This window comes from Neolamprologus multifasciatus, chromosome 2 (genome assembly GCF_963576455.1).
Source record: "Neolamprologus multifasciatus chromosome 2, fNeoMul1.2, whole genome shotgun sequence".
Classification (NCBI taxonomy): Eukaryota; Metazoa; Chordata; class Actinopteri; order Cichliformes; family Cichlidae; genus Neolamprologus; species Neolamprologus multifasciatus.
Genome location: NC_140440.1, coordinates 12,863,452 through 12,876,857, shown reverse-complemented (window position 1 = coordinate 12,876,857; position 13,406 = coordinate 12,863,452). Strand labels below are relative to the sequence as shown.

Genomic DNA, 13,406 nt, shown 5'->3' with positions numbered 1-13,406 from the left:
CACTTCCTACCTCTGCAGGTGTGTTCTGCTGTGTAGCTCTCTTTGAATTTCTTGATGATAGGTCTGCCTTTAGTGCTGCACACTTGGAAATGTTGTGATAACTTTGCAAATCCTTCTGCTCTGTGAGCATCAAAAACTTTTTTTTCTCAAGTCTAAACTGAGTTTGGACTTGGGTTTTTTTTTTGTTTGTTTTGGGGCATGATACTTTCTCCGTGACAGCTCAAAGCCATGCTGAAGTGGAAGATAACCCTCAGTTTCAACTTGATTTTCAAGCTTTGACCATTACAGTGTTAAAGCTGGTCATTGCACTGCAGTGGTTTGTGCTAAGCCTCAATAAAAAGGTAAATTCTTCAGGGGGCCAATAATACTGAGCCTGATCATTTTTTTTTGTCCTGAAATTATTCTGTTATTGTGCGCAAATAGAAATGTCTCATGCTTTCTAAAGAAAACTAGTATGTTTAGATTATATATATATATATATATATATATATATATATATATATATATATATATATATATATATATATATATATATATATATATATGGATATATATATATATATATATATATATATATATATGGATATCTACAATGATGACCTGGCTTTTGTTCTTACAGTTTTCTCTGAAATATCTGATTTTATTGCAAATTCAAAAATCATTTTTGGAAATTTTAACACTGAATTAAACATTTAGTAAATCACTCAAGTAGATCAGCAACTCTAAGGCATGTAGCATACATCAAAAGAAAGGAAAAGAAAATATGAAGGATTTTGGTCTTGGCGACGGGGACTCAAAAATGTAAAAAACATGGATTGTATTTTTTTTCTCTGCCATACATCAATCATTTGTTTTCCTACAAGCAATTCTATTGTTGAAAAAAAAAGAAACTTACAGAAAATATTCTATCATTATGTTTCCATATACAGAACCCATTTTAAATCACACATGGCTGTTTAATAACCCCCAGATATGACAGATTTATAAAGACTTGGCTAACTTTATTCAAACAAATGATCTTTACCTCTAGAAAGAGGTAAAGATAAAAGATAAAAAAAATCATTAACTTCTCATAAAATAAAAAAAACAGGAAAAAATTGGAACACAATGTTGAGTGAAAAATTGAACGACTAACAGACACACAACAAATCCAAACGAACAAACACTGAAATAACTGCAAAATTATGACTAAATAATATTTTATCTAAAAAGGCAGAATTTTTGCTATAAGAAACTTTAATATAATAAATTTAAATACAGTATTGAATCAAGCAAATCAGTCACATTTCTGGACAACACTGTTAATTCAATTTACATTTATTTATATGGTGTGAACTCACAACAGTCACTTTAAGGCATTGGATTGTAAGGTAAATACCCTACAATAACAACAATAACAATAACAACAACAACAACCTCTTTGAGCAAACGGGAAGTAAAAACTTTTAACAAGAAGCTCCGGCAGAACCAGGCTCACGGACGGGCAGCCAGGAAGACAAGACAAACAACACACTGTAGAAGAGAGCCAAAGATTAATAACTAATGATTAAATGCAGAGTTGAGTATAAAAAAAACAGTGAAAAATAATTAGTTCTCTATTCATAAAAGCTGGCCCTTTTAGTTATGGACACACAAAACCAAATGTTCAATAGTCATATTCAATAGACAGCTCAGCTCCTCTCTTCACTTTTTTTTTTTTTTTTTTTTTTTTTTTTTTTGCCTGTCCCATTTGGTTCTTTAGCCGTCAGAATTGTTGTCTGAAGACCAACAAGGATACACAATGGATTTATTTTGCCAAATGGATCATCATGGCATTGCCGTATTGGTCCATTTGATCGACCTTTGTTTTTATTATTTATTTTATTTTCAGTTGTTACAGACGGGACAGACATGAGTGAGGGATAGGAAAGGGAGAAAGAAAGAGGAAGGAAAAGAAAAACAGAAGGGGAGAGGGACAGTGAGAAAAGGGGGGAAGAAAAAATATCTCCGGGATCACCTGTTGAGAGAAAAAGAAAAGAAAACAAGCAAAAAAAACAAAACAAAGCAACATACTATACACAACACCATCGCATTAATCTAGCTAAGTGTAAACAGCAGTAAATACTAAATATTGAATGTTGTTGTGCAGCACAGACAGCGCACAATGTGCTTTGAAGTAGCAGCCAAGAAAGGTGTGATTTAAGTCTACGAACAGTGAACACCCATGTGCACACCTGTGTGGATCGGCGCGCTTGTATTCAAATGGTTTCCCCATGTAATGATCTGCTAGAGGATGTAGAGAGCCATAGCCCTGTCCCCCAGGGCATGAAGCAGGCATGGAGGAGATCCAGGCCCCAGACATCCAGAGGCCCCAGAGTGCAAGAGCCCAAGGAGGACCACTGGAGGGGCATCCGTGCCACCTTCATGGGAAGGGCTGAGGATCCCCAGACGAGGGGTCACCCAGTAGCCACCGGGCAGAAGCTAGAGGGGGCTGCACCGGCGTGCCCGCCGGCTCCGCCGGCAGCCAGCTGTGCCAGAGTGAACCGAGCCGCAGGCACAGAGGCCGGAGGCCCGAGGGCCCCCCGCGCCCCGGAAGAGGCCTGACCGAGCAGCAGGCGCCAGGCCCCGCCAAGTAGCCACTGGGAGTGAGCTGGCACATGACCTGAGCGCCCAGCCCCGGACACCAAGAACCAACAATGCACCGACCCCTGAGGGCATCAGTCACCGGCAGGGAGTGTGGTGAGGGGAGATAGGCCTCCACACTTTGGAGGGCCTGGGAGTTCCCAGAGAGGTGAAGTCTAAGACCCGACCTGACATATAGACACAGACAAACAGGCACACACAGACACAGACATGCATTACCACCCTCATGCACACATATACAAACACTCAGCACTCACCCAACGTAGGAATAAACCCGGATATGTAAATGGACATGTACACACAATCACACTCCCCAAACATACTCTATACCCCGGGTCCAGGTATCCTCACCCCCAGAGATGGAAACGGCACCCAGACCCAAGAGATGTTACCCTTCCCTCCGGGGTGGAGGCAAGCAGACCGCCCCAGGCTCCGCGGCAGCAGGGAGGCCAATCGGACAGCCAGCATCTCTTCCCAGCCCCCCCGCCCCGATGGCTAGCAGAGAACGGGGGTGTGTTAAGACCCCATACCTCCCTCCGCCCGCTCAAGTGTAGTGTTGCTGCGTGTTGCTCTAAAGTGTATTTAAAACAAGGGAGAGCATGGTGCTGCTGCCAGAGAGCAGCAGGTGTTAGCACGGCCCCTCCCGAGAACCCTCAATGTCTACATGGATTTAAAATTGAGAGGTGGGCACCGGCGCCAGAGGTAGGTTTGAATACACAGACCGTCTACTGGACACCGTTAACGTGCCCACCCTCAAGGCCCTATATATATATATATATATATATACACATACATACACATACACACATACATACATACAGACAGACATGAACTCACCACTGAAAAATCATTTTTGCATCATTTTTCACTTCCTACCTCTGCAGGTGTGTTCTGCTGTGTAGCTCTCTTTGAATTTCTTGATGATAGGTCTGCCTTTAGTGCTGCACACTTGGAAATGTTGTGATAACTTTGCAAATCCTTCTGCTCTGTGAGCATCAAAAACTTTTTTTTCTCAAGTCTAAACTGAGTTTGGACTTGGGTTTTTTGTTTGTTTGTTTTGGGGCATGATACTTTCTCTGTGACAGCTCAAAGCCATGCTGAAGTGGAAGATAACCCTCAGTTTCAACTTGATTTTCAAGCTTTGACCATTACAGTGTTAAAGCTGGTCATTGCACTGCAGTGGTTTGTGCTAAGCCTCAATAAAAAGGTAAATTCTTCAGGGGGCCAATAATACTGAGCCTGATCATTTTTTTTTGTCCTGAAATTATTCTGTTATTGTGCGCAAATAGAAATGTCTCATGCTTTCTAAAGAAAACTAGTATGTTTAGATTATATATATATATATATATATATATATATATATATATATATATATATATATATATATATATATATATATATATATATATATATATATATGGATATCTACAATGATGACCTGGCTTTTGTTCTTACAGTTTTCTCTGAAATATCTGATTTTATTGCAAATTCAAAAATCATTTTTGGAAATTTTAACACTGAATTAAACATTTAGTAAATCACTCAAGTAGATCAGCAACTCTAAGGCATGTAGCATACATCAAAAGAAAGGAAAAGAAAATATGAAGGATTTTGGTCTTGGCGACGGGGACTCAAAAATGTAAAAAACATGGATTGTATTTTTTTTCTCTGCCATACATCAATCATTTGTTTTCCTACAAGCAATTCTATTGTTGAAAAAAAAAGAAACTTACAGAAAATATTCTATCATTATGTTTCCATATACAGAACCCATTTTAAATCACACATGGCTGTTTAATAACCCCCAGATATGACAGGTTTATAAAGACTTGGCTAACTTTATTCAAACAAATGATCTTTACCTCTAGAAAGAGGTAAAGATAAAAGATAAAAAAATCATTAACTTCTCATAAAATAAAAAAAACAGGAAAAAATTGGAACACAATGTTGAGTGAAAAATTGAACGACTAACAGACACACAACAAATCCAAACGAACAAACACTGAAATAACTGCAAAATTATGACTAAATAATATTTTATCTAAAAAGGCAGAATTTTTGCTATAAGAAACTTTAATATAATAAATTTAAATACAGTATTGAATCAAGCAAATCAGTCACATTTCTGGACAACACTGTTAATTCAATTTACATTTATTTATATGGTGTGAACTCACAACAGTCACTTTAAGGCATTGGATTGTAAGGTAAATACCCTACAATAACAACAATAACAACAACAATAACAACAACAACAACCTCTTTGAGCAAACGGGAAGTAAAAACTTTTAACAAGAAGCTCCGGCAGAACCAGGCTCACGGACGGGCAGCCAGGAAGACAAGACAACACACTGTAGAAGAGAGCCAAAGATTAATAACTAATGATTAAATGTTGAGTATAAAAAAAACAGTGAAAAATAATTAGTTCTCTATTCATAAAAGCTGGCCCTTTTAGTTATGGACACACAAAACCAAATGTTCAATAGTCATATTCAATAGACAGCTCAGCTCCTCTTCACTTTCTATAAGTGTCTAAAACAAACTGCATATCTGGTGCCACATGCACTTAGGGACATGTTTGAAACATGCTGTTCAATTTGATACAAACTGATTTGCACAGAAGTCCAATAACCAAACACCATTTGGGTTCAGATCAGGAAGCTGTTGCTCCAGTCACACTGCTAAATGAAACTTTTAATAACAGGCAGAGTATGACAACAGTTACTGTGTTGATAGGAGTTATGTGGGTTAGTTCAGCTTCACCACTAGGGGGCAGTCTAAACCAAATTGTGATATATACTGTTTTACATGCATGGATGTGAGCCACGTTAAAAAGAAAGAAGCTTGCTCACTACTACTGATGTTTTATTAAAAACACGACAGTTACCATACGGAACAAGCTCAAATAAGTTGCATTAAATAATCAGTCTAGATTATCACTAACAAACCTGCTAGCAGCAGCTGCCAATGTTAATTTTAACCCAGAGTAGTGTAGTTACATTGGTTTCAAAATGTGGTTGTAGATATGAAGGTTTTAAATTCAAACTATATTAAAACAGCTTAAAAAAAAGTTATGATCACTACTATAACACTATACAGATAATTATCTTTGATTTAATCAGAGTTCTGCCTTTGCCAGCATGTAGTCCAGTTGGTTTTATGGTTAGTTTACTGGGGGGTGAACACAGCTGTGCCAGAGTTTGTTTTCCTCCCCCTACAACTGCAGTATTCAGGAACCTTCAAATATAAATTGATCACAAACATCAAATGTCTTGTTCCAGTTAGGCATTTATAAAAGCAACGACACATTTCCAGTTCAGTTTATTCACCTTTTAAAGAGGAAGCTTGAAAACACACAAAGTAGGGACAAAAAGGTTTAAGTACATTTCTCAAATAAAGATGATTCCATCACATCAGGCCAATGAAACAGACAGATGACAAATGTTGAGCCAAAATGAGGAACAATCATGCATTTGTCTATTATTTAGCCTCTTGTACAATAATGCTTGTACCATTGTATAGTCAGACTTCAGCACCACTTCTTGCTGTTTTTATTATGACCCCAAATGAGTGATGCCATAAACTTGCAGTAAAGAGTTTCCTAGAAAGCCGTTTCTCATAATCTGCAAACCTCACAGTTGACATTTGTGGCTTTCAGACAGAACGTTGGTTTAAGGGATTTCAGCATTTGCTTCATTTTTCCAAACAGAATTTACAGCCATCTTTTCTCTTCAACCTCAGAATTATCCAACTCAAAATGTACACTTGCTGTACTCCAGTGTAAAATGTGTTCAATATGACCCATTGATGCTGCTGCTTAGATTAAAGACATTAAAAAACAAAGATTTTGATAGATCTGGTTTTAAACCTTCAAATGAGGGATTAGAAACAAAAATATAAAATAAAACCCTCGTCTTGAAATCTAAAGCCCCTGTGAGGTCGAGGTATGCAGACAGAACTCCACATCCTGACATTTGCCGAAACTGGTCGATGTAGCCAAGACAGCAGTTGCATCCAAGTCCTCCAAAACTGCCTGTCAGGATCCCTGTCGACACAAAACCAAAGCACAAGTATTACTATTATTATTCAATCTGCACAGTGAAGGTAACTGAACTATTACCACAGCATGTTTCAGGCCTTCAGTCAGGTTCTGGTAAATTGTTTTTACTGAAACCTGTGCCAAAGGCCTGACTTTCTCTCCCAATACTAAGATTCTCCAGCAGAGATGAGCCAGTCTCTGTCAGAGCAGTACAAGATTGGGTTCACACCATTTCTCCACATCCTTCATGCACATCACACATGCCTACAGTCAGCATGAGCTCCTTGCAGCATAGTGTTATTATTCACTAATCAGTGCATACAGGGCAAAAACTTAAATACAAGTAAAAGTTGTCGGTGAGACCCACCTTCAGTCTGTAGATATCAGCACCACAGATCCTCTGCCTGCAACACAACCACAACCACTATTATCTCATCTATTCGCAACAGCCTTCATGCTCAGCACCAGGCTAGTTACACCAGGAATGACAAAGATGTGAACACGACAAGACTGCTTAATAGTTCAATGCAGAACAACTGAATTAAATTTACCTTTACGCCTAAAGACGAGCAGTGTGCAGTTCTATTCCATCGCCAACACTCAGCCTTCATGTTTGTTTAACACTGGGTGACAGCACATCTGCAAGAGAAAACACAAGTCCAACATCAGGAGAGTTTTCAAGATGACAATTTGTAGGTGTTCACATTTAAGGCGTTTTTAATTCGTCTGCATCTTCAGACTCAAGACAAAAATCATACATCATCATCATCTGAGAAGGGATCCACTTTAAAGTGAGAACTAATGCAATGGCATAAACCAAATTCACATCAAGCCCCATTTTCTAAACTGAAGTCAGGGAGCGCACAAACGTGCCAATTTATTCTTATGTTGTCACGGTTACTTCTGCTAGCAGACTTATGTGGCAGCATATTTGTGAGAACAATGGAGAAATATGTAGATCTATTTTGAAACAGACAGTTGCAAAGGGAATCCCCCCCCCCCCAGAAAAAAATCTCATTACAAAAAATGTAAAGTTTATCTAGTTTAAACACTTTCACTTGGCACTTTCCTTGCCCATGTCATTCAGTACTATAAAAGCTATAAACAGAATTAGGCAAAGGGGAAAAGACTTTGTTGTCTTGAACAGACATGCCCCCACAGATTTTTTAATTGACTGGCTTTTATATAGCTGTTAATAGCCAATAAAGCACTTTCTAATTGATCATTTAGTTTTTCTTGGAAATGTTTTATTCGCAAAAGCAGATTTCTCACAGTTAAGCCTTAACCGTAACACTTTAAATCTAAAAGACTGACCAGCTAAAGTCACTGCCTGTGGTGTCCGTTCCACAGTAACAACATGGCGGGGCCGCAGAGGTGTCCACTGCAGCCGGTCCATCTGAACCCACTGGGAAAAAGAAGCGAAACCAGTTAAAAACGTCCGGCATGAGAAGTACTGAGTGGTAAGAGCAGACATCCGTCATTGTTTAATTCATTCTGCACCGCCCTGCTGCTCCGTCTTTTTCGCCGACATGTGTTTGCGCGTGCGCAGTGTGAGAAGCTGCGGTGACACTCATTTCAAACCTGTTTGAGATCCTCCCGACCAAGCGATTGATGATCGGGAGCTGGTCGTGAGGCGTTAATCGCTTCTCGTTACCCCACGTATACTACACGATGCACGACGAAGGCCAAAATCGGGCCGATCGTCGAAACGGTCGCACTACTGAAAAATCGGCTCAAAATGGGCCAAAAATCGCACAGTGTGAGCCCAGCTTAACGTCGCTCCTCGCACAGGAGTAGCCCACAGACTGGTTGTTGCACATATTTTTTGATGCTGTCTCCCATCAAGCGCCCACAAGTAAACGCGGACTGCCATTGCACTACACCCGCTCTGCGTCATAAAACTTTCGAGTCCTGTTTTAACACAAATTTGTCGCATGGATAAATTACACTCGCGTTAGTCTTTTTCCTTGTCAAAGCACGCACGGGCCTCTACTGATCAGCCCTCACCATACTGAAGTTCCCTCCTTCTGCACCACATCTTCCTGCTGACTGAGAGGCAGACCACACGTCTTGTGTCAATTTATTAAGCGCGGATACCGCTGTGCATTGTGGGACAGGAAGCTCTTCCAACTGTTTTTTTTTTAACCTTTATTGAAAGAAATGATCATATACAAGAGAAGTCAAGGAAACAGACCAGTATTGAAACAATTTATATTATAATGTTGATGAAGCAAGTCGTTTTAACTTTAAAGGGAGAAAATAAAATATCTCGGGTATAATAATAAGGAACATGGGCCTTTTGACACAGGCAGGAATATTCAGAATAGCAAGTACTTTGTGATTTTACAGTATAGTACAGCAGTTTTTTATTTATATTAGAAATAAGCCTAAGTGACTTAAAATTATGACAAAAGTAATTCAAGAAGACGGTAAACAGAGGAGAGGTATTTTTTCCACTTACATGAATGAATAGAATACTTACATAACACTATTACAAAATCGACAACATCTGAGATTTTAGAATCCAGATTGTCCATAAAGTAAAGAACAACCTTCGATGTGAAAGAAGGTATATTGGAAACCCAACAGTGTATTTCAAACCAAAGAGCATTAACATACTGACATTTGAAAAATAGATGTTCTAATGTTTCTGCATCAGAAGAACAGAAAACACGAGTTGGACTCTAAATTAAACCTTTTATACAGGAATTCTCCAACTGGATAAATGTGAATACTTTAAAGTATTTGCGATAAGATTTAACAACGGTATGTTTATCGCTTTACAAGCCTTATAATTATTAAATGAAACGTCATTTTTATATTTATCAATAAATTCTTCGTAACATAGCAAGTTTCCGTTTTTGTCAAGAAGATCAAAAATAAAACATACAACCCTATCATACCCGTTGGATTTAAATAAAGACTTCTTATTGACGACTATAACCCTGTAATTCCACATCACAGAATTGTGAAGTGAAAAATTGTGGGTGAAAATTAGTTTCCCAAAATCCAAAGCAAGCTTATAGAAACTACACAACTTAAGAGGAATCTTAGAAAATCGCATTTGAGCAAAAAATCTAACCCCGACCTTATTAAAGAGTTTGTTTGGAATATGGTAGCACATAGATTGAGGATAGGAAATGCAATCATTTAACCATGTGAGCCTGAATGCAGCAATAATGGATTCAAAGTCTAAAGCTTTTAAGCCCCCATTTTCATAGTCTTTAACCAGTTGTGATTTGCATATATAATGCGTTTTATTTTTCCAGATAAAGCTGAATATAATAATCATTTTTGGAGATGTAAAAATTGAATAACAGGGGTATATGAGTCTTGAAAGTCCTTCTGCTTTAGACAGTAAGATATGACCTAATATGGATAAATCATTAATCATTAATCTAGCAGTTATGTTATTAACCTCTCGATCATTAATATTTTTACTGATTATTAAACCAAGGTATTTTACCTCCTCTTTTACTGGAATATTGTTAATAATTAGGGATGGGTACCGGTGTCCGGTGCCATGATGGCACCGGTTCTGACATAAACGGTAGTAACCAGACCGAAAAGCAGCGCACATTTCGGTGCTTTATTTCGGTGCTTTTTTTTCCTGAGCTGTGATACACTTTAGATTCTAGCCAATCATTTTACGTTTCCGAGGATAGTAGGCGGGGCCAGGTGCGTACGTTCTTTTAGAGCAGAGCTACAGATTAAAATGCCCAAGACCAAGCGGTCAAAAGTCTGGCTGTACTTCACAGCAAAATATGCAAACTCAGCAGCCTGCAACAAGTGCTTTAAGCTGATACTGTGACACTGTCAAAGGAGGTAACACCTCAAATCTGATGAAACACCTGGCGACATAGCGGTTTTTTTTAAAGCCGAGAAATGCGCCGTATTTGATAGCTTGCTGCGAGACCTCACACCGAGCACATCTACTGCGCGTGTGGTGCCTGTTAACGGACCCGGAGCCCTGCTAGTGTAGCAGAAATGATGACGGATATTGATGGCAGCAGCAGCCGTTCTTCTCTGCGTGAGTAGCTTAATGTTGTTCGTGTGTAATTTACGTTGAGTAGGCTAACCACGTTATTACATTAATGCATGTAAGGTGAACTAGCAAACATCATCATAGCTACATGCGGCTGTCTTCTTGTTTGATGGCAGATACTCCCTTCACCCTGGCCAAAAAGGCTAAAATGACCAAAGAAAAAGTGGAAAACAGTTAAACATGAGAGGTTTTTGGACAAAGTTTGTGTTTTTTCCATTGTTTAAGCACTGCTTCCAGCCAAGAGTGATACCATATATGCCCCATAGCTGCAGAAAAGGCTAACATTGTTATCTTTTTACAAAAAAACAGCTAAACATGAGAGGTTTTTGGACCAATTTTGTGTTCTCCATTCTTTAAGCACCGGTTTGAGCACCGTTTAAGCACCGGCACCGTTTCAAAAGTACCGGTTTGGCACCGGTATCGGATAAAACCTAAACGATACCCATCCCTATTAATAATACTTTGATTACAGCTGTGCACAGCTAAGATTTCACATTTTTTAAGATTTAGTGTTAAGCCGGATGCTTTTGAGAATGAAAGGATTTTATTAATTGCAATAGAGACCATATTTATATTCTTTAGAAATAAGGCAGTGTCATCAGAAAATTGACTAATTTTAAATTCTTTATCAAGAATGTTTACGCCTTCCAGATCTGAAGGGAGTTTGATATAAATGGCAAGCATTTCTGTTGCAACAATAAACAAAAACGGGCTAATAGGGCATCCCTGTCAAAGGCCACGATTAATTTTAAAACGATTAGAAAACCCGTGATTGAGTGCAATACTACTTCTTATATCTCTGTACAACATTTTCACTACACTAACAAATCTGGGACCAAACCCCACAGCCTCCAGAGCTTTAAATAAAAAATTATGCTTCTAAGAATCAAAAGCTTTAAAGAAATCAAGAAATATAATAAGGCTATCATCGATTAAATAATTGTAATCCAACATATCTAATACTAAACGGGTATGATGATGAATGTGACCTTTTATAAAGGCTGACTGTGTCTCATCTATTATTTGAGTTATTCCTGTTTTTAATCTGTTGGCATAGACATGAGCTAACAATTTATAATCACAGCAAAGAAGTGTGATTGGTCTCCAATTATCTAAAAGGATAGAGCCCTTGTTTGGTTTAGGAAGTAAAGAAATTATTTCTCCTTTCATAGTTGGAGAGCATCTGATTATTTATACATTCATTAAATACCTGGGATGGAAAGGTGCTGCGCCTAACTGGAGGGCAGACTAACTGTGTATATGAAGAGCAGCGCCGCCCTAGGCCACAGTAACAAACAACAGCAACAGAACCTGAAAAGTCAGCGCCACCTGCTGGTCAGGCTCAGAACAATGTGGATCATAAAGATGAGGAGGAAAAGGAAGGAGAAGAAGAGCAGCCTGGTGCAGCAGGAGCAACAGGCAACAACTGCTCACACTGTCAAACCAAAACACCAGACAATTATATCCACGCTCTTTGGTTCTGTCCACCAGTTCAGAAGTTTTGACGCGAGATATGTGAAGACTTATCGAAGTGTCTGAAATGTAACATTCCAACTTCCCCTTTAGTGTGTTTGTTGGGCAGCTTAGATAATGTCACTACAGATAAGAATATAGCCCATATGGTTTTCACTGCCCTATGCATCGCCAAGAAAACAGTCCACATGAACTGGAAAAATAAAAATAATCCAGCGAGAAGCAGGGACCATTCCAGGCACAGCTGACAGCCCAGGCAGTGGTTGAGGTCAAGGGTCGTGCCATTTGGGGTCCTGCTAGTCATCATGAGGAGATTTTTTTTGAAGAACAGTAAAATCCCCAAAATACTGGAAGACATTCTGCGGTGACGTTGAGGAAGATGACAGGGGTGTACGACGTGCTCTGCCCCCTTCAACCTACAGCTGCGTTGGAGCGGAAGAGAGATCAGCGATGGAATTATGACTCTTTAAACACCGCAGACACAAGGAGCCCGGACCCTGATTAAAACTGACTGACAAATAACTTGTGCACATTTTTATGACAGTGAGACAGTTTCTTTAGTGTGCAGTAGATCCTCATTCTTCTCAGTAAAAGCAAAGGACATGAACAAAAGAGGATGAGAGAGAATAGCCAAGTAAGGGTGCACAGTGTGAACTTCTTCAAGTGTACAACAGTGTGGATGTGATACAGAACAGAGGAAATAAATACTGTTATGAATGTGGTTCTTAATGGATGGAGGAATTAAGGTTGGAAGTGTATTCTGATTCTAAGACTGGTCACATTGTTTTTTGGGGGGTGTCTACTTCACACCACAGTATTCGAGCAGTTAAACACATGGCAGTGGGGGAAGCATTCGCACTGGGAGAATCTTACAGGTATTGGAGTCTGTTGTGCTTCTTTTGGCCATGGAGGAAGGAAACTTAGTTCTGCCCCAGGATGAAGGCGAGGTGTGATGTGATCTCTCAGTGGAGAGATCAAGAGGGGTATTGTTAAGATTAATAGATTGCTTAACTAGCAGGACAAAGTAGCATGTAGTAACTGAAGGAGTCATCACAGCCAATCAGTTCTCAGGGAAATGGAACATCACATAAATATTTCTCTTCTTTGATTTTCATCAATATATTTCCTTTGATATATTTTCTGTCAATATGCATGTTCTTTTTGTTTTCATATTATAATTTATATTTAATTGTGTTGTGTTTTGCAGTGTTTTGTGTTGTTTCACTT

At 38.9% G+C, this 13,406-nt stretch overlaps 1 long non-coding RNA gene across 2 annotated transcripts; it reads right to left on the bottom strand.

The window, feature by feature from the left end:
• Nucleotides 1–5,930: 5,930 nt before the first annotated feature.
• LOC146524062 (uncharacterized) lies at nucleotides 5,931–8,783 on the bottom strand. 2 transcript variants are annotated; one of them, XR_014877897.1, is made up of 5 exons: nucleotides 8,669–8,783; nucleotides 7,976–8,066; nucleotides 7,213–7,300; nucleotides 7,029–7,065; nucleotides 5,931–6,667 (listed from the first exon to the last, which is right to left on the bottom strand). It is a non-coding gene; the product is annotated as an uncharacterized LOC146524062 (long non-coding RNA). The 2 variants fall into 2 exon arrangements; XR_014877898.1 differs by having other exon boundaries at nucleotides 8,655–8,677.
• Between the last annotated feature and the right edge of the window lie 4,623 nt (nucleotides 8,784–13,406).